The sequence below is a fragment of the Motacilla alba genome, chromosome 4A (genome assembly GCF_015832195.1).
Source record: "Motacilla alba alba isolate MOTALB_02 chromosome 4A, Motacilla_alba_V1.0_pri, whole genome shotgun sequence".
NCBI classification, from domain to species: domain Eukaryota; kingdom Metazoa; phylum Chordata; class Aves; order Passeriformes; family Motacillidae; genus Motacilla; species Motacilla alba.
The window spans coordinates 12,202,413-12,230,233 of record NC_052045.1 but is presented as its reverse complement, the minus strand read 5'-3'; the positions used below and the strand labels follow the sequence as shown (position 1 = coordinate 12,230,233).

Sequence of the window (27,821 nt, the reverse complement as noted above, 5' to 3'; positions counted from 1 at the left end):
TGTTTCAGATTTTGGAACTTGCCAAAGGAGAGGAAAAGGAGAATCTCCACGTGAATGAACTAGAGATTTGAATTTTCTTCCTCTGTGGGTTTGCTATCCACCCGTCCATACAGGTGGATCCATACTCTTCTTAGACTGTTCAACACAAAAAGGGAAAAACACAAGAACAGTCTGAGCTGATGATGGACAGAGATGCCATTAAGATAAGCACATGTACTGTACACAGCAGGATCACAAGCATCCTCTTGAATGCCCTTAATAAAATGTTCAGCCCTTCTGAAGGTCAAAGAAGGCTGTGATACAGATCAAATCCGCAGATCAGCTCTTGACATGCTCACTTCTCAGCAGCTTCCCAGATGCTCAGTGGTGCTACTCCAGGTGAATTAAGTGGGCAAAATCAAGCTTGAGCATTAGCCACATTTTCTTAATTGCAGCAAAATATGGGGAGGGTTGTGGGTTTGGTTTTTGTTATGAATAGGAACTGATCAAGGCAAATTAATGCTAGAGTAGGCTTTTTTTTGCATTTTTTTGGCCACCACAGGTAGTAATTAACCTTGTAAATACCAGACTCATAGAAAAGTCTTAAGAGCTCACGGCAGGCTATCTTCATGCCTGTTGCTTCTGGCTATTTAATTGTCCCCCATGAAGCACCACATTAGGGAGGTTGACTGGAAATTGGGAAAATCAGCCATTTTCAGGGAGAGTTTGAGCATAGTTGCAGCATTTAGTCACCTAGCCCCAAGATTTGCCCAAAGACCACAGCGAAGGAGTAGTGGACAAGTGAACACAGTGAGCCCTGAACACCCTCTTTCCTGGGCTGTGCGGCAACAAAAAATCATTTTTATCTATATTTCACTTGAAATTACATAAATTATTTTCATTTCTACTGCTTGTTCTCATGTCTTTCAACTTTGTATTACCTGATAACAAGGTTTGAAATGGGGCTGGCATTGCAGGGGGTGTGTCCAAGGGGGGCTGCCCAGCTCTGGGGCTGCTTTTGGGGCCACAGCTGAGCTGACGTGCAGCAGCTCAGGGCTCTCTGACTGCTTGTGGGAGTTGATGGCTGAGGAAGGGGCACTCATTCCAGCTCCACATCTGAATCCCAATAGGAATAATTGCACAATACCCACCTGCAGAGCTCCCTGTGATTTTGGTGGGCTCTCCTGCACCTCCTGCCCTAGGTCAGTGTGTCCTGCACTTCTGCTGCTTCCCTGCTGCCTTTTGCCCCAGGCTTGGCTGGGCTTACCCTGGGGACGTGTGGCTCTCCATCCATCCGGATTTTTCACGGCCCTCTGGGTCTCCCTCAGATGAAAGGCTCTGCTTCAGTCTTTTAGGACTTTATTTCATTCCTCTGTGGCTTGGGGCTTTTTGCAGGCAGGGCACTTGCCACTTGTGCTCTGACACAGGCAGGCAGGGGTTACTTAACTACCCACATCCTCTCAAAATAGAAATTCACAGCCCCGCAGTACTTAGACACATTTTCATTAGTGTATACAGGGAGCTTTCTTCCAGCTATCCCAGTCTATTAATAACAGCTCCAGACCTTTGGTTTGCCCAGCATTTAGGAAAATTCACTTTTTCCAGACGGGGTATTTCTGTACTCTGAGATCAGAAGTGCCACCCTGTTCAAATGCTTGGTGATGGAGAGTGGGTACGTGGCTCACTCACCCAGTTCTTTCTTTCCTGTGATCTGCTCTTTCCCAAGGAGTATAAAAATACATGTCTTTTACTTATCCTTTAACTAAGAGCTGACCACAGAGAGGGGGACAGAGAGGAAGATTTGGATATACATTAAAGTGTAGGAAATGGCATGGAGATAGAAAAAATAGCAGAGAGATGAAAAGGTGGAAAGAAGGTGCCTTTTTGTTGTGAAGGGATTAGCTGAGAGTCAGCTTTTCAGATGCTTTTTAAATAAGGCAGTCTCCTGGAAAATACAGATCCTGATCGATTCCAAAAGCTTCAGGGATTTTTGAGGTCAGAGCTCCCCTGGGAAAAGGGACAAATTAAACTGAGCAGCAGTGCCATTTGCAAATGGACTTATTGCTTTTCAGTGAGAAATGCAAGCTAAAGGTTTCATAGAGTTCAACCTGAAGTTTCAAGTAAAATGTTCTTTTGTTATTTGCCCCATGAATAAGGAGAGGTTCTTCAAGGGTGGATAAAGAGGCTTGCCTTGGATGGTTAATACAAGGAGAAATGCACGGATGATGCAGGGAGAAATAGTTCTGCAGGGGGTGAGACTCACATGAACCCTTCTGTTCCACACTGGTGAGGGGCTGTTCTGAGCATCCTGCAGCCCCACAGTGCCTGTGGGTCACTTGTCCCTTTTGCCTTTCCATGAGGTTCAGGCCCTGAGCAGGGAAGTTTTTCCTTTCCCTGTTGTTTCACTGACACTTTCATAGAATCACAGAGTGATTTGGGTTCTAAGACACCCTAAAGATCACCTTGTTCCAACCCCCAGCCACGGACAGGGCCACATTCCGCTAGACCAGGCTGCTCAGGGTCTCATCCAACCAGGCCTTGAGCACCTCAAGGGATGGGGCAGCCACAGCTTTTCTGGGCAACTTGTTCCAGTGCCTTACCACCCTCACAGGGAAGAAATTCTTCCAATATCCAGTCTAACCCTGCTCTTTTTCAGTTTAAAAAAAGACTTCCTCCTTGTCCAGTCACTCCATGCCCTTTTCAAAAGCTCCTTTTCACCTCTCTTGTAAGCCTACTGGAAGGTGCTATATTTCCTCTGCATGCTTCTCAGCACTTGCCATAACCCAGCCCTGAGATGTCTGCAATCTGTGAGGTTCCTTCCCTCTCTGGCTTTTCTTATTTCTTTACTCACAGCTGGAAAAGTTTAGTTGACACACAGGTTGATTACTGACAATCCAAAAAAAAGCTGCCCTATTCATTTGTCTCAGGGTCCCACTGCTCATTTGCATTTTTCTGTACATGGTTTTTCCATTTCCACGCATTAACTTCTCTTTGTTAAGACTCTACCCCATGCTGAACAGAGGAGGCGTAAATGGCTTGATGCAGGTTTAGTTTTGGGTTTTTTCTACCCTTTAATTTCTACAGTCCATTGAACAGAAGCAAAGTTTAAGTTAGATAAATATTAAGTATATTATTTTCAATGGAAAGCGCACCCTGCCTAGCTGAACCCTCCCTAGCCTAACCCTAACTACTTGCCTAGTGCTCAAGAACTTTATTCTCAGGTGTGCAGTTGGTTGTGCTGAGGAAGGGATGGCGCTCCTTCTCTGCTATGGAAATCACCTCAGGCTGCTTGGTTCATCTCAGTTGGTTCCCCTGAGGTTAATTTTAGGAGAACCTTTGAAAGTCCTTTCTCCTTGGCTCTTATTTAAACTTATATTTATATTATATTTTTAAAAGCTGGTTAGAGGCCTGATTTATAAAACACAAACCTGTCACACTGACAATGTCGATTTTTTAATATGCTTAAGCTTTGAAATTGTCTGTTTTGACTTTTTCCAAAGTTTTCTTTTTGGCAGCTCAATTGCAGTGCTCCCTACTGGGACTGACTTATGGGGAAGTAAGGACATAATGTCCTCACAAGTGTAAATGGTGTATGTTTATTCCCCTGAATACCAAAATCTGAATAAGATAAGCTCATCAGCTATGTACTTGTAACTTTCTTCACACCAATTATGATGAAGTTTTGTACTTTTGTGTCATTTTTGACATATAATAATAGTGGGTAGTCATGTAGCTTTTATACTAACTGCAGAGAGTGAGGGCACTTATCCCAGCTCTGAAATACAGAGCTCATTTCAATGAGATTGAAGGCATTTAATATCAATTGTTGTATTTTCTATTTGTATTCAAAATGGCCAGCTTCATTATGTGGGGAAAATTCAAAATAGTTCTGTTGAAGTCACAAAGCCCAAATTTACCCCCTCAGAAGCACAAAATCAGTCTCTCCTAAGTGTTCTCGGAAAACTTGAGTTTCTTGTTTCTAGATGAGGTTATTTACATTATTTCAGAAGAAATATTTTTACAAATACAGAAAAAGAGAGGGAAGGAGAGTTCCTCTTTCCTACCTCATAATCCCCAGAGACTGAGCAAGGAGGGGCCCAGAGTCGGACACAGCCCACAGTAGATGGGATGGGTCAGGGTGCAGAGGGATATGGGGACTGGGCACTGGCATGGCCCAAGGTCCCAGTGCTGGCTTGATCAGTCCCTCCGTGCTGCTCATCCATCCATCTAAACCAACAGTGTCCTGCCCACTGCTGCCATCTCCAGCTCTGCAGAGAGGCTTCATGAGAAACCAGCTGTGCTTTAGCCACTGCCTGCTCCTCTGGCCACTGCAGGGCTGCTCTGCCTCCATCCCATCTTCCATTCGTCCCGGCGCTCATCTCAGCCCTTGTGGCACAGTCTCTGTCAGCTTGAACTCTGCTTGTACCCTTTCCCTTCTGAGCTTAGAGATCCGTGTTTTGGCACATCCTCTTGAACGGCTTTGACCAAGCATGAAGGGAGGCATGGTGCTGCTCTGCAGTGCCGAGGGACTGGTGGCAGCAGCTGTGACCCCGCAGGTTCCCAAACAGCTGGGCTTGCATCAGCTGTTCAAAACCCCTTCTGCTAAGCACTGGAGTCCATCTGCTGCTGGGGGATGCTCACTGTGTGTGGTCCAGGCTTGCCTGGGACATGATGAGCTTCAGTCCTCAGTTAGTTTGTAACTGGTCACTGAGACCAGCACTCCCTTCTGGCAGTTTGCAGGAGGTTGTTGGTCACCTAGTGACCAGCTTATTGTGTGGTTTTGGTTTCAGTGCTGAAGGTTTCACATTGGTCCCTGGTTATAAGGATTACAGTCGTCAGGCTCAGGGCTGTATTTTCCCTTCTGCCTTGCCATGAGCACAGAAAATGCGGTGCCAGGGCACAAAGAAGGTGATAATACTGAATCCACAAAGTGCATCCTCCTCCTATTCCCTGACCTGTCTCAGCTCCTCTGTACCAGAGCAGGATAGGATTTACAGGGTGCAAGTGGCAGGCAGAACGGACTGGATCCATGAGGCACAGGGGGACATTCCTCTGAGTTTCCCAGCATGAGATTTAACCCTGAGCCCAGCAGTGTTATAACTCCAGTCCTTACAGCTCTCCCATTGCCAGAAGAAGTTAGAGTTATGGTTATAAGTAATAGGCTCCTGACCTTGGAGTCAATGCTGGCGGAGTTCAGGTGTCCCTCCAAAGGCTGCTCTCGGGGCTGGCTGCCTGCTGTCAGCATGATGCCACTCATCCAGCCCTCACATGGATTAACCACCAAAAAAAATAATGGAAAAAGCTTCCAGAGCCTTCATAGGTGCAGTCCAAGGGTGCTGTAGGTGGCACAGGGATGCTCAGGAATGGTTTCTTCTCCCATTTACAACTCCATGGGACATTTGAGTTGGTTGTTACAATCAGCAGCTAAGAAAAATCAGCTGAATCTCACTTGAGACTTCTTTCATCTTCATGGTTGCAGCTAATATACACTTTTGTCCCTACATAACTCACTGAGAATTTGATTAACTGAAGACATACTTGGATGCCAGACCATTAGAGGGAAGAATTAAGATATTACCAGTGTACTCATTTCTTGTCTATATGACAGTAAGTACCTAGGCTATGCTGAAGCCCACACACTGCTTAATTCTTTTTCCTACCTGCCTGAAGACCTGTCTCCACTCTGAAAAGACAGCCCAGAAGAGGTACACAAATTGTCCTTCTGCCTGCTGAAGCCTAGCAACAGTCTTGTCCTCTTTGTACCTTTGAGAGTTACAAAGGTCTGCATGCAAACTCCTTTGAAAATACAGGGTTTAAAAGTTCATCATTCAGTTCAAGGAATTCAGTTCTTTCCTCACTTTGTTATTTATGTTCTATTTTCCTCACTTCATAATTTATGTTATGTGAACACAGAGAACTGTGGTTAAGAACACATCTTAAACACCAAAACTTAAATAAATGTAACCCAAGAAGGAAAGATCACAACATTCAGCTGGGGCTGAATCATGTCCCCTTTCCCTTTCCCAGTTGCATTTTTAAGTCACCAACAAAATACTAGGCTATTCATTAGTCAGATTGCTTTTCTTTTTCTAGGAAGGCAATGCAGGAAAATAAGATGTTTCTTCCCTTTCCAAATTCCAGGAGAAAAACATGCTGCCTTTATGCAAGCTGACTAATAAAGTTTTGCAAGACTGCTACTTCTCAAAAAGGGTACTCCCAGCTTTAGGAGTATCCTTTTTATATATATATATATATATATAAATATATATAAATATATATTTATTTTTATATATATAAATATATATGTGTGTGTGTGTATTTTATATATATATATAATACACACACATATATATAAAAAATACACATATATATATATCTACACATATATACACACACATACACACACACATTTACATATACACATATACACACATATATATGTGTGTGTGTATTTTTTATATATATATATATATATATAAAATATCTATATGTTTTATGCACACAAGTGCAATACGCATTTCAAAATAAAATGCACCGTCAAAGAACAATTTCCTGCCCATTGTGGAGGGTCTGTGAAGATAATGAAATGAACCCTCTTGCAATTGTTGTTTTGCAGCAAGTGCTGGTACATTTTTTAAGCTACTGACAAGCGTGTTAAATAACTGGCCATCTTTTAAGCTTAGGCACCCTGGAGTGTAGGAGGCGAATAATTCTCAGGGGGGATTTAACACAGTTATGTAAAATAATCTGAAGCCATCCTGGTTGCTCCAGAAAGATTATAATTAAGCATGGGGTTGTTTTTAAATGTCTGCTATCATCAGTTGATTCTCCTTTGCAACAAAGCAAAACAAAAGTCCTTTTCTCATTTGTTTGAGAAGCGGTTTCTGTTCCTCTCCTGAAGAGGAAAATGATTCGGACATGTTGCTGAAGTCTCTGCTGTCAGTCTGGGTATTTATGTCACAGAATATCTTTTGAATAGTAATTTTTTAACATCTGATTAATCTTCCATTCTGTTTGAGCAGAGAAGCACCATCATGCTGGGCGAGAAGCACTGGTACTAACCAGTGCTGTCCTCTGTAAGGGCTTGCAAGCAACATCCCAGGGGTTGTGTTCAGCCTTGCCAGTCAGGAGCCTGGCAGCTGCTTAGCTTAAAGCTGGGGGAACAGGTTTTCTTCCATAGGAGCCTATGGCAAGTAGATTTTACAGCAATCCTCTGGAATCCTAACATTTACCTAGGATACACACAGAGAGCAACCCAGGTATCCTCACATGCTGCATCCCTGTGAAGGGTGAGGAGGAGACCCCTGGACCAAGCTGTACCTTGTGCATTTTGTTACCTTCTGGTTTAACCCATTTCTCTCCTGTGTCCCCTCACTATGTGTCTTCTGTTTCCTTGTTCACATTACCCTGCCCTCCACGTTACAAGTTTTTTTATATCCTGGATAAAATAGCTTTTGAATTAACCTGTCATGATTTAAAGAGAAAATCCATCTCCATGCCAGCTGGTTGGGCTGGGAGTTTGGCTATCTGTGCCATTGCATCAGCTGCCACCTGTGCCACACATCTGAGAAGGAAACCCTCAGCTTGTGTTTGATAAGATCCTAGGCAAGGCAGATAAGCCACTGTGCTGCTGACAGTCTCCCACAGCTGCATGGTTTAACCACAGTGGCCAGAGTGGAGGGAGAATTGTGGAAGTTAATAGCTGGTACCCAGTTTTTTTAATGATGCTGTCATTTTTTTATTTCAATATAAGTGAAGCAGAACTTCTCACAGATGACTGTGTTTAGGGTAATTTGGGTGCCCTGCAATATGTTCACATATTTTCCACTGCTGAATGAAAAGGAGAAAATGAATGTGATACTTGTTGTGGGTGTCTGTCTTGCTTGCGGATGGTCCAGATTTCTGCAGAGCTCCTTTTCTGTTACATGGGGCTTTTGGATTCCACTATTGATTAGAGTGGCTGCTTTTCTAATTAAAAGAATTCTCAAGTCTAACTATCGACTTGGACAGTAAATGTGCCGGGTTATTAAAGATAAGAGGCTTTAGTCAGAAAGTATCGTACCCTCTCTCACGAAAGAGGTCACTGTAACTCGAGCAAAAGAGTGTCCTAAAAATCAGAAAACAAGCAAAGGAAACGAGAAAGTAGGAGCCAGGCAAATGCTGCTTATGTAATCACAGCAAAGCAAGTAGGACAGAGGAGAGAGCAGGGAGCCAAGCTCAGCTTTCGCCTGCCTGCTGCTCAGGGCAAGGCACGACTGCATCTGCGGCTGCTGTTCTTCTGCAGGGGGCTGGCCTCACCCAGAGAGCCTGCATGGCTAAACAGAGAGCAGCTGTACTTGCCCAAGGTGAAGGCGCAGTGATGGGAAAGTGTCTCTTTTTGGGATGAACTTTCGCAGGGCCTCAGTGTACAGCTGCTTGTAGTAGGTTCAAGGGGTTTTGAAGATACACTTCAACTCCTTCTGTAAAATATTCCTTCTCAGCTCTTGACACCTCCCCAAAATATTACAACAGCACATCCATTTCCAGAAAACAGAATTTCCTGCAATGAGGTTGAAGTCACCAGGCAGCCTCCCATACCTTGCCCAATAAACTGCTATGGCAAGAGAAGTTGCGTGCAATGTTCATGCCTCTGAGTCAAAGCCTTTGAAGGAGCCTTTCTCCCTCAACTGTTTCTAGAAACAAGTCAGCACAATTAACTGGGAGTAAGCATTGAGTTCTTAAATAATTCAGTTTGGTTGAGCTGAATCCTGCCCTAGGGAGCCTGAATTCCTTGAGGTAATGCATGATTACCCTTGCTGGAAGTTATTCACACCTCTGGGCATAGGTCTTGTATGTGGTTCTCAGTGTGTTGTGACAGTTACAGGACTTGCAACATTTTATTTGCATACTCACATCCATCACCTGGGGACATGAAATTCCTGCTTATAAGGGTCAATAGACAGGTTTTCACTGCTGGGCAAACAGAAATGTGTACAGTCAGCAATGATGATTCTAAGACCCAGCCTTGGCACTGGGGATGTGATGTGTGGCTCTGCTTGGTCTCAGGCTCATGGAGGCCCTCTTGATGCTGAGCAGAGGAGAGCAGCAGGCAGGACCCACAGCAGTGTGGAGTGCAGGATGCTGCTGGGGGCAGTGGTGCAGCCAGCAAGCCATGGGAGGGGGGCAGGATGACCAGGAGGTGTTGCCAGGGTAGCTCTGAAGGGTGTCTGGGATTTTGTGACGCAGCTGCTTCTGAAATACTCTTTCACAGTGACAGCAGGGTTGCAAACAGTAAGGTTTCAGTAAACACACACCCATACATGTAAGAACCAAATGTGGTCTTCACGTTGTTAACTGGTCTTTCTTTCCATTTTCCACCTCAAATTTTTCAATTCCCCTATGCTTTTAGAGAGCTTTACCTTACATCAGATGATTTTTTCCACTTTCTTGTATAAATTTTACCCTTGTCTCCAGTCCTGAAGTATTTATAGCTCAATGGCACACATAACCATTTGGTATACAGTAATTTCTCTTTGAATACTTTCCATATTTCTCCTGTGTGCTTTTCCACCCACACGTGTTCCATTGCCTCATCCCAAAGGATGTCTTTATTCCTCCTTTATGCTTCTGGTATCTATTGTTTTTTTCATGTCTTTCTCCTTGATGGGTTGAGTGTTTTTGCACATCACACAGCTTGAAAAAAAATTTCCCTTCAGACTCTTTCATTGAACCAAATCTTACTCATCTGATATGCACACAGACTGAAATTCAATCCTGAGTAAAAGAGCAACCTAGCTGCTGCCAAGGACCTATTTTTGAAGAATTTTTGTGACAAGGGCCTCAGATTGGCCTCTGCACAGGAGTAACTTCACCCACAAGAGTCCCTCTTGCCACAGTACTGTTATGACCTTGAGGGTTGTAATTGTACCTCAATTTTCTTGTTGGCATTTTCTTTCCTATGGTATTTTTGCGCCGAAGCAGAAAAATGAATTTTTTTTTAATGATGACACTTTTTTTTTCTGATGGGAAAGCAAATGTAATGGTGATTAAAATTGTGCAGTTATTTTTTTCCTGGTTTTATTTAGCCCTGTAAGGTAATACATAGGGAATAGCTGCCTATGGCAAGCACGTGGGTGCAGGCTGATATAGACTCATGCATCAAAAGACACAGATGGGAAGGCAAGCTCACAGGATTGAAAATAATGACTGGATGAGACTTTGGGAGTCGCAGTTAAATAGTCACAGTGCGTTAGTTAGAAGGACTACAGTCAGGGATATTAAGTGATATTACTTCTGTTCATACAAGCCTTTCATTCAAGGAGGACAATGAAAGTCTGCAGAGGAGCAAGAGTGACAGAGGGATTGGAAAATGCATAGGTTGGTAAACTTCCACCGGCTGCACTTGCCAAAGAGGCTTAGAGCTGATTTGACTGCAGAAAGGGCTAATAGTCCCTACAAGGAACATTTCTGGGCAGACACTCCTCCTGTTTAGCACATAAAGGCATTATGAGAGTCAGCGTCCAGAGCTGGAGTTCTCAATTCAATTTGCACAGATCATTGTGGCTCATCAGAGATCAGATCCTCCTGTGCAGGGCAGTTCCAAGTGCAGACAGACTTTTTAATGTGCTGGTGGCCAGCCCAAGTGTGCCCCAGCCAGAGACACTGGCAGCCCCTCCTCGGGTACCTCCACATAAGGACAACAGGGCTGCCAGCAGTCACGGCCACACAAGCACATCTCATGCTCTGTGTGTGCTCCAGCAGTAGTTCAGGGGGGAGTTACTGCAGACATTGTATGTGCTGCATCAATGCTGAGATGGCCAAGCTGAGATTTAGCTTGTAAGGGCAATAGTCTCTTTATAAAGAAATGCTGCAAGAAATATAACGCTCTTTGGCCTTACTTTTCAAAGATGAAGAGTGCCAAGAATGAGTTGAAATTTCCTTAGCATTTCTGAAAATCAAGGCATAACTCATTAACCCCTGCATGCCATTTGGGCTTAATTATTTTTTCCACTTGATTTAAAAGAGCAAAAGAGAAACTTTGGGCTTCTCAAAACTTTGCAGCAAGTTTGTGGTCAGAACTTGGAAGATCCTCAATTATCACCCCATCACTACATTTTTCCCCTTTCTAGTTGAATGAGCTTTTACCATCACCAGTGCAACCTATTGTGTAGCATAGACCATGTAAGCTACAGGACAAACTCCTGGAATACCCCTGACTGCATTCCCATTCAGAGCTGGGACATGCCAGCCAGGAGCACATCCTGCCTTTAATTACACTGAAGAAGTCTTGGTGATTTGGTGTCCTACATCAGTATTAGGAAGCTTGGGCATTGAATTGCTATAAATCAGGAGCTTTGCTGCTCTCACAACAAGCCCAGTGGGAGTCTGACTTTCTCAAAAGCTTAATTAAAGAGTGCTTATTGTCAGCTCACCCCTGTAGCCCATTAGAGCTCCGCAGAGATTTCTGTTCTCCAACAGAACAGAAAAGTGGGACAGTCCTTGCTTCTGAGGAAGCTCTGTGTTCATAATCACTTCCTCACATGTCAATACAGTCCTGGTGATCTTATAGTCATGTTGCAATTAGTTGGTGATAGTTGTGAACAGGGCATATCTGAATAATTGTTTATGGAGAGCCTATTGGCCAGCCAGTTATCCAACAGAGTCATAATTTTCCTTCTAGCTAGTACTTTCTCTGTCTGTATCTCAGCGTGCTTGAAAAAGTGAAAGTAATGTGTGACATTTCCAAAAACAACAATTTTCTTTCTTCAGAAGCACGTACAACCCTGCCCTCTGAAGGATGCTGCCTCTTGCGATTTACAGAACCCAAGCTCCCCTGTCATTAAGGCCCTTCAAAACATTACTTACTTTTGGCTTGAAATCCATGTCAAGGTAGAGTTGCACAGTAGTTACACGAATTATTCAGACTGTAACCTCTGCTGCTTGGCAGAACCAGCTTCATTTTTGTCTGTGCACAGGGCTAGTGTCCTTGGGCCCCCATTAGTCCCATCCACCTTCAGCAGGCTACTTGTATGCACTTTGCTGTTGAAAAAACAGCTGCTGTCAGACACCAGGATGCTCAGCTGCACAGTCAGGGGAACGGGTCAGAAGAGAGGGGTCGTGTTACACCACCCATGCTGCAAAGCCTCTTGTGGGCCAGTTCCTTCCTGGGCTTGTCCCCCCTGCTTCCCAAGCTGAAACCATCAGGCACAGTCATCACCATGTGTGTTCCAGGAGTGCTGAGAAAGAGTTTTTAAATTTGATTCAGAATGGACACTTCCCCCATTACACAGGCACAAACAGCCACCTCCCTGCACGCTGGACTCGGGCAGTGCTGCAGCCAGGCAATCCAGGGATTGCACAACTTCTGGCTCTGCTGGCTCACCCGTCCCAGAGGAGCTGAGAGGACACATTGATTCAGGTTTGTCCATTACTAAGTATGATTTCCCAATGCATTTATGGAGCCATCCTACCTCCAAATTTCAGCCTGGAGAGGTCAGAGATATTTGAAGGCTTCAAAAGAAATTTTGGACAGCAAAAAACAAGAGGAAATCTCACGGACCTAGACTTTGCAAGTCATTGTTAGAACTTTCACATCCTTCATGATTGCAGCCATAAATACATCCAGTAGTAATCAAACCCTGGGCAACTAAATGTGCCAATAAGATTAAGGAGTAAAATGTAGGCTGTCATCCTGCCAGTGGCTATTCCCAGTGCAAAACTGACTTTAACGGAGCCATCTGAGAGATGGGAAGCTTTTTTGCAGTGATACCACAAGGAAAAGACTTCTCTGACTTGTGTTCTTTGTTATTACAATAGTGTTTCAAACTTGATGAGTTCTTGTGTCCTTCACTCTGGGCTAAGCAATCCCTAAATTGTTTTCATTACATTGTGTCATTGTTGTCTGCCTGATGTCTGCTTCCCCACCCAGGAAGTGTTTACAGAATCCTCATGGAGGACGAGTCTACCCTAAAGAATAAATAAGTGGCCCTGAGAGGGAAGTTTTGATGTGATGTATTGTAATATGTGAAGCTGGCAGCCACTTGCTTCTGGCTCATGGCTCGTGTGGTGGTTTGTCCACACTCCCTCACCCGGCTGTTTCATCATGATGTCTTCTGTGCAGAGATAGATCTGTCCGAACACAAACTCTTCAACTGCCGTGTGGCACAGGTGAAGCACTGCAAACCCCGTCTGCACACCATGCCTTAAATGCCTGCAAAAACAAGTGGCTTTCTGGCATGAAGCAAACCCTTTCCCTCCTTGGCACTCTGCATACAGCAGATGCTGTGCCACAGGCTTCAGCGAGCCAGGTTTGGGAACCAGCTCAGGGTATGGAGCAAGGGAAGTGCCCCCCCTGGGCAGGGACACCTGCCTGTGGCAGAGGCAGGGCCTGAGCAGGGATACCCAGGGAGGCAGGATTTCCCCATGCAGCATAATTATTTTTCTCAGTGGAACTGGGGAGCAAATTTGACTCATCAGAGACAGGGAGATGGAGACCCCTGGAGCCCTGGAGAGAGGAAAGGAAATGCAGCTCCAGTCCTCCTGGCATGAAAGTGGTCTGTTTTTGCGGGTGGGCTCCTGCCTTTGGAGAAGGGATGTTTAGCAGCAGAAGTTCCTGAGCCCTCCAAAGCCCTCTGAAGTTTTGTGTATCACCTTCCACTGAAAATTAGCACCTGATAATTTTCACTGAAAATTCTATCTGATGAACTAACTGAAGAAGTTTCAAACTCCTGGAGTTTAGCTGTTCCTTTCCCCAAAAAAGGATTAACACTGAAAGCTCTGCTCAATTGATTAACCATCGAACACGGAATTAAGATCCAAAAGTTAGAGTACACTACATGTCACAGTACTTCCTATAAATGCACACTCAAAGGTACACCTTCATGCCTACTTTAACCAGATTATCTGTGATAGTAAGTAGGATAATATTTTCTTCCTTATTTACTAATATAATACTGGCAAGGAAAATGTATTTTGCATGATCACTTCTCAGTCTGAAACATTTCTAGGCTAAATATATTCATCCAAGATATGTGCTTTGGGCATCTGTTTTCAAGCTGCATTCTCCCTGCAAGTGGCACAGAAGATGCTGTTCTTTGCCATCACTGTGTGCAGCGTAGGTAGATGTAAGAAGAGAATTCTGCCTGAAGGTTTCTGTTATCTTTTTGTTCAGTTGGAGGATATAGCTCTACTTACTCCTCTTTTAAATTGCACATAATATGCAGTCATACACTTACCTGGCTGAAAAACTTGGTGATACCTTCCAAGTTAATCTTAAAATACAGCTCGTGCCCTGCAGTCCCAAAAGATAAAATCCAGTGCTCCAACATGCAGGGGAGCCTAGGAGAGAGACTGTCCTTCCCAGCCCACAGTCATCTCTCCTAGAAGAGAACTGATAGTGACAAATGCTTATTTCCCTTTAAAATTTTGCCCATTATATGTTTTATGAGGAAACAAAAGCAAAGGTCCCTCCTAAGAGGATTTAAAGAAAATGTGATTAAGTTCTCTCTCCACCGGACTTCATGAATGGAGAGATGCCTCACCCTCTGGGGAGTGTAAGCAATACAATTTTTGTAGTAAAAATACTGCCTGCTTGCTCAGCCTTATCATTAGCAGAGTCAGACTTATGCAAAGTTCATCTTTACTGGGCTCAGTGCACATTACTCCAAAACACTCTCCAAGGCAGCTCTTTTCAGCTTTAGAGGTCGTGTTGAAATGAGCCACCATGAGGAGGCTGAGTCCCACCCTGGCAGTTCGGTTCTGTGAAAAATTCCACATTTGTTTCCAGCGTTTGTGTCTGGGCTCTTGTTTGTCAGGTCGAGCAAAATGCTCATTTGCTTACACATGTCTGAGTGAGGAAAGGCCACGATTCAGAGATATTAAGTCACAGGATCATTGAATCATGGAATAGTTTGGGTTGGAGAAGACTTTTAAAGGTCATCTGGTCTAACTGTCCTGGACTGAGCAGGGACACCTCCAACTAGATCTGTTTGCTCAGAGCCCATCTTAACCTTGAATGTTCCTGGGGGCAGGGCATCCACCACCTCTCTGGGAAACCTGTCAGTGTTTCACCACCCTGTTGGTAAAAAAATTGTAGTCTAAATCAACTTTTTTTTTTTTTTATTTAAAGCCCTTACACCTTGTTCCATCACAAGAGGCCCTGCTAAACAGGTCATCCCTTTGTAACTGTGAACAGCAGAAAAGCCACACAAAGGAGGAAATTTTTCTCCCAAGGATGACAAATAAGCATTATCTGGGATACCTTGGCTCTGCCAGCCAGTCTTAGGATGAAGACTGTGTCCTGTGGATACCCACATTTCCAGCACCCACTCCACAGGATGCAAATGCTTTACATCTTCTTTCAGTTTACTGCGCAGGGTGTCAATGCTGCAGCCGCTGTGGGCAGGGGAGGCTGCACACCAAACCCTGCTTTGGCCTGGGCAGAGGAAAGCTTGCATAGCTCCTGGTAAAGCTTTTGAAATCCACTCTCTAGATGACTTGGAAAGACCCATGTTCAAAAGAATGGGCTCCACCTTCTGGTCCAGAAAAGCAGCCCAACAAAAAGCAAACAGACCATCTTTCATTCTTCTTATGATTAATTGATGGGCAGAAGCCAGTACACTAAGGTCTCTGGGTGTGGAAATCTGAACAATAAAAAGCAAGCGATTGTCATAGAGAGCAGAAGTTCTCCCAGCTGCCTCTCTTCCCCAGCCTGTCAGCACAACCTTAGACTTATCTGGGCTGGGTCACAGCCAGCTTGCCCTCATTCAAGCCCTGATCCTGGCAAGACAGTAGGTAAGCTGATCAACTGCTCCAGCCAGCTCCAGCAGCCAAGACCTGAAATAGAAACATGCAGCTGAATGTTGACCATGCACAGGGACATCTCCAGGCCTTCATGGAGGGCGGAGGAGGAGGAGATGTTCCTCAGGGATCATTTCACGGTTCCCTGGCCCCTCTGTGTTTTGATCAGTGATAGCAATGCACCTGATGTTCACGTGGGCAATGGGTTTTGCCTGTGACTGGCAGGAAATTACAAAGTCAATTGGTTCAGCACATCAAAATGTGAGTCCTTCTTTTAGAGCAAACCTGTTGAAAAGTTGAGGTTTGCCCATCTTCACCAGCACCTGTAACCATAGCCTGTACTGAGTATGAAGATTAAAAAAAACCCATCCAAAGCTGTAGTCCCATAGTCACTAATCTGTGATGAAAGCTGCTTTTCAAAAAGGACTGATCTGACTTCTGTGAGATTAAGAAATGCTCTCCTAGCTCTTAGGGGCTGTGATGAAACCCTGGGACATGTGCTGAGAAGTACAGGAGCTGCATGAGACCATGTGCTGCATCTTCCCACCAGGAGGGCAGGAGCTGCAGGCCTGGATGAATCAGGAGAGCTTTTGCTCCTCTCCAGGCACCAGCAGTGAGTCCCAGGCATACACAGGCAGGAGCTAAAAAGCTTGGGCTTAATCGTGGCTGTGAAAAACTCCTTGTTCCCTCCTAACATAAAGGTCATGTTTTCAATCTCTCTTCTCCTTTGGTCCCATCACTGAGGCTCCTGAGCTCTCAGCACTATCAGATGCACTGAGCAGCTACTGCAGTGCCCATGCAGCACCCTACCTGGGAGCACCCAGCTCAGCAGGGTGGTGAGACACAGGGAGTGTGCTTGCTGAGGGTTAATGAAAGGCACATGCAACAGGAACAGCCTGTTCCTTTCTCACCTTTATAGATGAAAGTGTAATCTGGTCCCTAGAACGAAATACTGATTTTTAGTGGGCTTTTTAGTGGGCTTTTGGGGCGTCTTACCACTTTAAGTATTCCAGCTTGTCTGCAGCATTTTTTGTACTAGCTCTCATACCTCAGTGATTCTTAAGAGGCTTCTTCAATCTGATAAAGACTTTTCACAAAAAGCTTCACAAAAAGCTACACATTTATTTACTGAGGAGAAGACAGCCAGAAGGGTTTCTGAGCAGATACAAATGCATGAACAGTTAGGCAGAGACTCTGAGAACAGCTTGTGTGACAGTGTGACTGATGGACAGGTAACATTTAGTCAGCCACCTGCTTGGGGAGTTGGGATGGAAAACGCTTCACCCAGCACTTTCTGAGGCATGGAAATCACACAGGCTGCTCCTGCCAGGGTTTATAGGTGCCCAAAAGCACCTCTCCTGTCGTCTTTCCTCTTCAGTGCAAAGCTGGTCTGTCCAGGGAATACAGGTTGAAGAAAATACACAGAGCTGGTGGCAGCCATTATGTAAAAGTGCTCCACGGGGAGATGGAAAAAACCCAACCCTTCAACCTGAACAAAGGCCTGAAGTCACTGTTAATTCTTTGCAAAATTTACCTCCCACGCGAGCAGGGAGGGTTAAAGACACCAATCAGGCAGAAACTTCTTGGCCATCAAGGCCACCATAACCAACTGAAATATCCAGGTGATTTATATGGTCCTGTTACTCATTCAGGGCTGCACATGAGCAGTTTTGCCTGAGATGCCATGAAAGGATATGTTGGCTCCTTGCATTACGTATTGGAGTCCATATCTTAAGAAACAATTTCAAGTAAAATACAAAAAAAAAAAAAAAAAATTGGAAAGGAAACTATTGCCTCCATGTGCGAATGGAAATTAATTTAATTATGAAACATAACTTCTATGCAGCACTGCCAAAAGGGCAAACAACTGAGAACTTAACTAAAAGGAGAAAATTGACTGTCTTTCAGCACATAACCATTTTGATCTGAACAGCAATAATTATGAAAATGGGCAGAAGAGTGTTTCAGTGATGATAAATCTGCAACATGCCAAGCAATATTTGAAGATTCATATTTAATTACTGTGACTACACAAATTAAACGTTGGAAAAAAGTTGTCAGTGCTGTTTTTTAAAGCAGGCAAATGGATCCAAAGCCAAAAGCAACATCGTTAATGTCGGTAACTCAAAGAGAGAGAGTTTCCCTCTAGGCTAAATCTTGTGATAAAGGAGAGATGTCACTTATTATGCACTTTTGAACGTGTCTGGCAAGGTTAAGAGGTAAATAGCCAGAATAATTATCATCTGGGTTGGTAATAGTTTTCTCAGTCACATATTTACTCCAAGCACATTCTTGGTGTTCCAGGTTACTCATAACTCTTGATCACAATTTGTTGTTTTCTCTTTTGTTTTTTCCCCTCCAGAAATTACTTTAAGGCAAATAATTTTAGAAAACTCCAAGCTCCACTAGTGGACCAGGCATGGCAGGGCTTCAGTCAGCTCTTAGGATGAAGTAAGTGCAGCCTGGCCACCCAAACTGGTGGCGTTTGCTCGCCCTGTGTCACCGGCTGTGCCTGCTGGCGAGCAGCACGAGGTTTGGCATGAGGAAGCCCATCTGCCAAAGGGCAGTGCAGGTTTGCAGGGTGCTTGGAGCTGCAGGTTGACCAGGATGAACTCAGCAAAGACAGCGTGTGCTTTATTTTAGCTCTGATCAGCAGCAGCATGCACAGCTCCACTGTGTGGATGGGGAAAGATGTTTTCAGAAGCATCTTCTGGAACAAAATGCTACAGGGAGCACGGTCCTTTCTCTGCAGTGCTCTGTCTGGCACAGGGAGGGCCCTTCATGCCTGAACTGCCTACAGTGTCCAGCAGTCATGCAGCCACCCAGGTGCACCCCAAACCAGGGGTCAAGGAGCTCACTGTGGCATGTAGTTCCTGTCTGATCAGAGGCACAGATGCCCTGGGCTCACTGAAGTTTTCCCCAACAGCTGTTCTGCCCTGATGGTGCAGATTTTGGCTGCAGAGTTCATCCCGCCATCTTGCAATGCTCCTGTCACTGGCCCAGGTGATGTGGGTCCAAACACCAGTCCTGATTCTGCTGTTCTGTGGGGACTCGTGTGATTTTTTTTTTTTTTTGCCTGAATTGCTCATCTGTAAGATAAACAGAGAAGCTTTTATAGAGATTACCTTTGCAAAGAGCTTTCAGATGTATTACTGAAAGGGATATGGAAGAACCAGGTAATAAACAGTATTAGACACAAGGAAATATGCCACGGTGAAGTGCAGATTAACCACTGTGCCTGAAAAACACACACTGAATTGCTCTCAAGGACACAGAATTTTGTAGGATGTATGAATGGGAGCGGTTGCTTTGGAAGATGCTCTGTGTGAAGTGGATTATGTGCCACATTCTGCTGCAGTTGTCATGGCAAGTATTCCTATTTTCCATGGCAACAGTACCATCAACTTTTTATGCAGTAAATAACTGCATAAAAAGCTACATTTAGTGACCAGGGCACAAGTTAATTCTCTCACCAGCATCCTTAACGTCAGCCCTTGTATGGAGATGAAACACTCCACTGGAATCAAGTGTTTCCTTCAGCTTGTGACAGGTTTCCTCTTCATAGTTTCATTATGATTCAGCCACCAGCTGCTGTGCTAGTGACACTATCTGTGCCGGGTATGTGGTACTGCATGGTGTCTGAATTCACTGAAGGAGATGATGACAGGGCAGCAAACCCACAGTGAGTGCTGCTTTTGTCGTGCTCTGTGCGAGTGCTGTCTAATGCAGGTCACCCAAAGTGCTGCCGCTGAAAGGACTGAAGCTCCAGAAGAAACAATGCACTTTTAAGCATTTCTTTTTGGAGTCTCTTGCTTGTGTTTTTTCTCAGCTGAAATTACTTATTCTGCAAACTAGCACCACCACTAGGGTTATGGGCAGGCATATGTGTTAAATGGACATGGGAAGGATGAAAACTCAGGGAAACTAGATGTCACAATTACAGCGATGATGGTCCAAAGAAGGACAGCCTTTTGCTTTATTGAAACAAAGTTTGTTGTAAGCTAGTATTTTCCTAAAAGTTGTTTCCAGTGCTCTGAGAACCCTCAGGCTCTGTTCTGCAGAACTGTATTGTTTGCATACTGTGCTTAAATTTAAAAAACCAAACCCTCAAAAAAAAAACCAAACCAAACAAAACAAAACAAAAAAACCCAACAAATTAACAAACCAAAACCAAATTTAAAAAAAAGCAAAACAAAAAATCAAACCCAAAATCTGGAAAAAACAGATCCACACCACAAACCTTATGAGGCTCATCTGGCTCCCTGCAAATGTGCTGGGAAGGTGCTGCTTGGCTTGCCAGACAAGATGGATGCTCTCCTGGAGTAAGAAGTGAGAGGGGGTTTCTTAATAAGGAGAGAACCTGAAACTGTTTCCAAGACAGTCAGGGGTGCAGTGAAGGTTTGGGGTCAGGGTGAGAAGTGTGGCAGTACATAACTGCCCTCATGATCACCCCCATATCTGGGCCAAGTAAAGAGCCAAGTCCAAAGACCAAAAATGCAATTCGTTTTTCACAGGTCTTACTTCTGCAGAACACTTCCTGACTTTCATGAAAACATGCTCACTAGATAGCTCCCCTCTCCAATCACAAGCCCTGACCAAAACTGATCTTGATATTCTCATTTAGGTGAGGAAACTCCAGCTGTCTCGTATACTCATTTTCTATAGACACACAAAAATGCCATTACTTAGAGCTGCATAATGAACCTGATTTCCCCAGGGAAAATCAGAGCCAGAGGTTCATTTCCTCTTATTAGGGATGACTTTTTGCAGCACTGCTTGTAGACAAAATCTGTCACATAATCCTAGTTTCCAGTACCATAATCAATTCACTGATGGTGTTCAGCACCTCCCCTGTGCCCAGAAAAACCATGTGCTTTTCTGCGAGTAGAGTTCAGTAACATCCCACGCAGTTCTGAATATTTTTTGGCACATTTCAGTATCATTTTGTGGTAAAACAGCGATAAAATCTCATAGACTTGCAATTTAACTTGCTTTTGTTTAGGTACGAGCAGAGTGGCACAGCCTCAGCAGCACATGAGGCTTTCAGTCCATCCTGTTCTCTGGGCAAAATCTCTGTTGAATATCAGTCCACCTATTTTATGCATTCAGAAAATTATTTAGGAAGTTTCAGTGTTTTTTAAAAAAGGCAGAAGGAAAACAGTGGAAATTACCCAAGAACCCTGTTGACTTTGGTGCAGGGATGAAGGACACTTTTCTTTTTTTTTTCTGTGTATCCTAAAAGACCATTAAGGAAGGTGTTTGGGGAGCTCTGCCCTGGGGCTTGTGCTTCAGGCTTCTGTCCTTTCCAGTGTCTGGGTTGTGTTGTCAGTGGTCCCTCGATACCATCAGGCTGCTTAGTTCTTCTGAAGAACCACTGGCACAGCTCATGCCTGAAAAGCCACTGCTTGGCATTTATAATCTGACTGTCAGACTCTGCCTGGCCTTTCCACAGTGGTTGTTTGAGGTGACTGAGTGTGCATGGTATCAGGTACATACACAGATATACACAGATATATTTGTATTGTTTTTTCAATGTTTTCCAATCAGGGTGCAGTAGAAGTGTCAACCTCACTGTCTTCCCCACTCAAATGCCCTGTCTGCTTTCTGCTGCATCCTTATCCATCTTAAATAATCTTGATTTTAGTGTCTTCTTGTACAGAGCTGGGAAGGGGCCACACAGGTCACTTAGTCCTGAAAAGGAAGATTTTGCTTTCCTTACAAAGTGAAATCAGCAGTAGCTGCTCTCAGCACCCCACTGCAGGTGGGTCTGCAGAGGGAAGGTGTTCCCACCAGCAAGGCTGCACGGGGGGCAAGCAGAGCCTCTGGACCAGCCAGCAAGGCACAGCCACCCTAATGCCACTTGCTGACCCAGTCACCCAGTTTTGGGAGGAGATTAGGATACAGCTGGGAGCCCTTTGGCCATAGCCCAGTCCAGACACAACAGAGGAGAATGACAGTGGCTGTGAGAAAGATGGGGAGGCATGGACGGAGCAGCTCCTGTACCAGCAGAGCCTTCCCTACAAGGCTGTCCTTTGTCACCCACAGGTACAGCCGAGGTCTCTGCTCAGACCCTGGGCTGTAGAAGGAAGTCCAGGTGACATGGGGAACTTGCCATCTGGCATGTTTGGCCAGAAGCCCGTTGGGTTTTATCTTGGAGTCAGCAGTTGCTGCTCTAATCCAATATGCTGAAAACTGTAAGATTATAATGTTACCTTTGCATGTGCCCTGAGCAAAGGCCCAAGAGGGAAAGTGGAAACCTTCAGTGCAAGGAATAGTTGACCTACACAATTCCAGCTGCTGTGTATGGGATCAAGTAACTAAGATGGACAAGTACCAGAGAGAAGCTTATGAATACCACCTCATATGAATAAATTTCAGCATAAGTATTAATAGGAAATATCAGTGTTTATCAACATGGATTTAGTGTGCTAAGTAGTAACCATTGATTTATTAGGAAGGATGCACTTGCAGATGATGGACAGTAATTCTGCACTGACTTGTCTGTTCTTCCTCTGTGCTTCATCCAAAGGCAATACTGCAGCTGCTGCTGTTGCCTGGTGCTCCCTCTGCTCATTTGTGCTCTGCCTGCTGAATTCAGTGGGATTTGTGCCTTTAACATAATTATTATTAAGTTTCTATTTTATGTCCCTGTTCAAGAGGCTCTTTGGTAGCTGATTATACTAATCAGAGGTGACTTAACCCATATTTGAATGCAGCAGTCTGAGTTAGTCTTCAGCACAGTCTCCAGAAGATATGAACCAAGCATCAAAGAAAATTAATTCATAGGTACATTATCCCATGGGATCAAGCTAAAATGTGGTCAAAGAGCTTTAGCTTTAGCTTGTATGCTCTCATGTAAGGATATGGGCAGGAGAAGGCAGACATGCTCTTGTTGGTGCAAGTTTCCCCCCTCCCTTCTTTGAGTTAGGCAGAATAACAGATCACAAGAATACTTATCAGAGAATATTTTACTGCAGTTAAGACAGAACACTTTATTCCTTTACAAAAATAATAATTATTTTTGGAAGTATGATCAGCCACATGGAAAGTATTCTTTAATCTTTTTCTGGGCCAAAAATATGACTTGGGGACTTCTCAGCTTTTCAAATAAACACATTCATTTATCTGGCCAAGGTATTACTCCAGCACAAGGCAATACAGGACCCGACCTTAAATACACACAAAATTTGGGTACTTCTGTTGCCTCTATAAGAACCATCTTAAACCATTTTCTGCAAAATAAGGTGCTGGATGATGGAAATGAAAAAATGCCAGTTGGTTCTCAAAAGCTTAGGTGGAATTTTGTCCTAAGTTGTGATTAACTCATTCATGTATGTTCATAATCCTTTTAAGCAGTTGCATAATATTCCAAGTGGCCCTCGAAGATGCTGTGTAGGACAGTGAGTAGCTCATTTCAGCCCACAGAAATGCAAGATCTGATGCTCGGGGGAAATCCTGTTCACACTGGAGTAAATGTATTTTTTGTTCTGCCTTTAATGGCGTTTCTGTTCCTTTTTCTGAACTTAATTGAGAATGGGATTTTACCCATCTCCTCACATGATTCTGGCTCAAACCTAGCTTTGAGCCTTTTTAAATGGGGAAAATTAAGGTGAAACTAAACAAGCCCAGTGAACAGATCCATCTCCAGGTGGAGGAGGACTCTGATACCTTCCTGAAGCAGACGTGTGCTCTAAGCAAACAGTCCCTGCAGTGCCAGCAGCGCTCAGGTCCTGGGGAAGCAGCTGTGCCACCTGCACTGCTCCTACAGGTGGGCAGCGTTGTCCCTGGCCAAAGGGCCCTTCCTCCTCCCACAGCAAACACAGGGGATGTTTGAGGTGAGGAGAAGGTCATAATGCCACAGAAGGGAAAATGTTCTATTTCCAGGAACTTTCAGTGAAACTTCAGACTTGCCAAAGATAAGGCTAGATAAGGAATTTCAGGGACAGAGTTCACACGGGTAAACTCTCAGGCAGTATATTTTTATGTTGCAAGTAAGTGAGACTAAAATATTCCATAAACTTTCAGTGTATTCTTTGCATTAACTCAAATAATTAGTTATTCATCTCCCAGCTTTGATTTTGTTAAATAACCAATACCCTAATTCAGAGGCAAGAATTTAATCCATAGAAAATTCTGTCCTGGGAGAAGATCAAAGTGAGTCCCGTGGTGTTAAGCACACACCTACAGCACTTGATCCTGAAAAAAAAATTAGGTGCATGTTTCAATCAGCCTATCCCTTCTTACTGGTTCCCATGCATTAACCTAAGCCTCTGTTGGAGCATTTTTGGTGCCAGGATCGAGGACCCGTGGAGATGCTCACACTGGGAGAGCAGGGCTCTGAAAAGGAAGCAAGCAAAGGGGTGAGAACCCCAGCAGGCTGTGATGGCAATGCCTCCTCATTCCTCTGCATCTACCAACGCTACAGGAAGAGATTGAAAGTCTCTTGGGCGACATAAATACGCACGATAAGCTCGAACAGAAAACACAAAGGTGAAATGGCCCTGCTTATCAGGCACAATTAAAATGAATAGAGGATGACTAATAAAGAGGCAGTTTAAAATCTTTACATGACACAGTGTCAAGGCAACAGTGTTGTGCAATAGCACTGACACAATTAACTCCGTGTCCCTGCCTTGGGCAGAGCCGGGAACGGGGCTCCCGCCGGCCTCGCCCGCACCCTCCATGGCGAGCGCAGGGTGGGCGCTGCCGATCTCCGCTCTCCGCCGCAGCGCCGAGCCCCGCGGACCCCGCGCAGACACAGCCGCTCCGGACCAAGGCAAGGGCGCTTCTTCCTCTTTGTCATCTCTGCTCCTCTCTTTCCTTCTCGTTTGCGTGATCCCAAGCCTCGCGGTTACTACTGCGTGAAAAGGGAAAAACATCACTTGGAATTTCTGGGCACGCTCTGGAGGGAGACAAGGCTGAGGCGCCCGATCCTGAACCGGGGCTGGTTGTTGACTTAGCACCGAGGAATGCAAGCATTTCCTGGGTAGGAATTTTTGTAGTGTGTAATTTACAAGCTAGTTTGGACAGCCCTTTGCTTGGGATGATAGATGGTGAATGGGAGTGTGATCTTCCAAAATACAGCTCAAGGTATGCTTCTAGTTCTGCATTTAATTATGGTGCTCCTTAGTGGTGCCTGTCAGGATCTCCCAGTCCTCTGAGTGAGTGCAGCAGGCTGGGCTTTATATACAAATATATAGTATAAATATACATATATGTACATATTTATATATACATAGATACTATATATCTATCTATCTACATATATATATATATATATATATATATATACACACTTCTATTCACACAGAAGAACATATATAAAAACATACACAAGAATATTTATAAGAACAATGAAGATATATTTTTTTCTTTGATGTTCTTATTTTCTGGCCAAAACCAGCTCTCTCTTGGTCGTATTGCTGCTGGCATGTCTTTGCAATGCAGCACTGTCAAAAACTAACAATATAAACAAATTTGAGGCTATGCCAACCATCACTGAGCACAGCCAAAGCTGCCCAATGCCACAACTTGCTGAGCAATGTGTGAATTTTGCAGTGACAGAAATGTCTGTTTCCCTGTTCTTTCTTAACTTCTGGAAAGATCTTGGTGGAAAGTGTGTTATTCTAAATGAGATAATTAAAGTAATTGATATGAAAACTCGTTCACCATTGCTGCAGGAGGAGGGTTCCCTGTATTTGCCCAGCTCTACCTGCCAGGGGCTGCAGGGGAGTTGATTGGAACACTTCAAATAAAACATGATTTCAGTAAATAATGGTTTTTTATGAGGTGAAGTGGTACTTCTGAACAGTTTGCTTTATTAGAAGGCAGTGCTGATGCTGTTTCCTATGCCTGTCAGACTTGTGGGATGGGGGATGGCCATGGAAGTGTCCCAGCAGTGCCAGCACCCCTGGCCAGCTGCTAGCACAGCTCAGGGCAATGGCTGTGGCACTTGTACCTTGAGGGGAAACCTACCACAGCGTCTTCAGGGCCACATCCTGCCTGCCTGTGCTTCCCACCCATCTGTCTGTGGGTGCTGAATCTTAAAGTGCCTCAGCCACAGAGTTCAATGTTCTCATCATTCCTCATCTACTTCCCCAAATGTGTATCTGCATGTCCAGCAGTGATGGCCACTGCTGGACAGGGCTGCACTGCGGGCTGCAGAGGCACACCTTAATCCAAGTAAAAGTGCAGAGGAACGCTGCATTTGATATCTGTTGGATCTTGCCTGAAAGCGAGCAGGACGGATTTTTACCACATGAATGAGGGAAGGGTTGCTGTGTTTCGCATGACGGGGCCGCGTGCCTCAAAAACCCACTCTAAGTGAGAAAAAGAGATTTGCCACTTGTGGCAGGCAGCGCAACCAAGCTATTTTCTTTGCCTCCAGTAGCAAAGTAAATAAGAAATATTAACTGTGTGCAAAGGCGCCCTTTCACTTGTCCTCATCAATAACAGATGAAGTTCCTCAGGGTTACTGCTGTAACGTCACTTCCCTTTCCTCACTGGCATCAGGTTCATATTAAAAACCTCATAGCCTCATAGCAAAGTCTTTTGTCCACTGTCCTGTTTGTGGGTTCTGCTTTTGTCCCCCATGCTGTGCTCTGGGGCACTGGCACGTGTGGGGATAGGGCCATGCAGGCTGCCTGTGTGCTTGCCCTTTCCTCCTGCAGAACGAGGGCTGGGAGAGGAACAGGGATTTTGGCTGAGCAAAGAAAGCCAGTGGTGAGAATGCCAGCTGTGGGAAAGGGCTACTAGGCAGTAACGTGCTCCCAGAGGGAGAAGGTCTCCCAGCATTGCATAGGTGAAGGAACTGCTTTCCAAGAGGAGCTGAAGTGGAGAGGGGGAAAAAGGACCCCAAAAAATTAACTTGCTGGTAAGGGAGTGTACTCAGTTTTGGAAGCTGCTTGGAGTAGCCCGGGGCCGGAGTTAGGGACTCAGCGATGTTCTCCCAAGCCGTCCCAGCTGTGGCGTCAACCAGTGGTTTCCCACCGCAGCGCTGGTCCCACCCGGCAGTGCCTTGAGAAGGGAGAGGAAGAGACTTCAGAACAGTCTTAATGCCCCAGCTTTGGTACCTACTGCTTCCAGATACAAGAGGAGCATAAACCACACTCTGGCGATGGGCAGGACCGCATGGCACGACTGTCCGGCGACACCGCGGCAGCGCAGGCGGGACCCCGCTGCTCCCGCCGCCGGCTGCGGCTCCGCGCCCGCAGCCGCGCACGGCTGCACTCACGGGCAGGGGAAAGGAGCTGCCCGCGGTCCTTGGAGAGGAGGGTAAACAGTTACATTGGAGAAAGGGAATTAAAAAAAAACAAAAAACCTTTGAGGAAGGAAGCGGCAAATGTTAAACGGGTGACTCACGGTACGGGATGACTAATCCCGTCAGGGCACAGCTCGTGCTGCGCAGGGAGCCGGTGCCGCGCTTCGGCGGGGAGCGCAGAACGGCTGCGGGGTCCGCCGGGGCAGCCGGGGCCGGGCCTCGCTCCGCACGGAGGGAGGACGGGCCGGTCCCGGCAGGGCTCCGCGGCCGCCCCGCGGCCGGTACCCGCGCATCGGCGGCGGTGACCTACTTTCCGCCGGTTCCTCCCGGCGCACGACACCGCCGCTGCCCGCGCCACCTGCCCGGCCCCGTCCGGGCCCCGCGCCCGCGGAGGTGCGCTGCTCCTCCCGTGCGCTCCTCCCGTGCGGGGCGCTCCGCTCCGCTCCGCCCCGCGCTCTGCCCGCGGGTGCCGGCGGCGGGTGCCGGTGGCGGCGGGGCGGGGAAGCAGCGCGCCTGTGCAGTGCCGGGGGCCGGGCCCAGCCCGCCGCGTTACACAACCGGCCGCCGCCACAGCCGAGTTTCACAAGTCCCGCCGCGGCTGCCCGCAGCCCGCGCCCCCCGTGCGCCCACCCCCGCGCCGCGCATCGCCGGCACTGCCCCCGCCCTGCCCGCGCTCATGCCATGTCACCGCCGGGCAGCGGGACCCCGCGGCGAGCGGTAACCCCTGTCGCCGGGGGGGCGCCGCGCCGGGGCTGGGCATGGCACTGAGAGCGACTCCGGGACGCGCATCTTCCTAGACGGTACG

General features: G+C 45.7%; 1 protein-coding gene across 6 annotated transcripts in view; it reads left to right on the top strand.

Moving 5' to 3' along the window:
- Window positions 1-27,821, top strand: part of PASD1 (PAS domain containing repressor 1) — a 103,929-nt gene that overhangs the window by 20,125 nt on the left and 55,983 nt on the right. The window contains exon 1 of one of the 6 annotated variants that reach the window (XM_038164463.1): window positions 27,512-27,816. The exons of 2 other annotated variants lie outside the window; for them this stretch is intronic. The gene's annotated coding sequence lies outside the window, so the exon portion shown is untranslated. Of the gene's footprint in view, window positions 1-27,511; window positions 27,817-27,821 lie in introns of those variants that run through there. 3 more of the 6 variants (XM_038164464.1, XM_038164462.1, XM_038164465.1) reach the window with 3 other exon arrangements.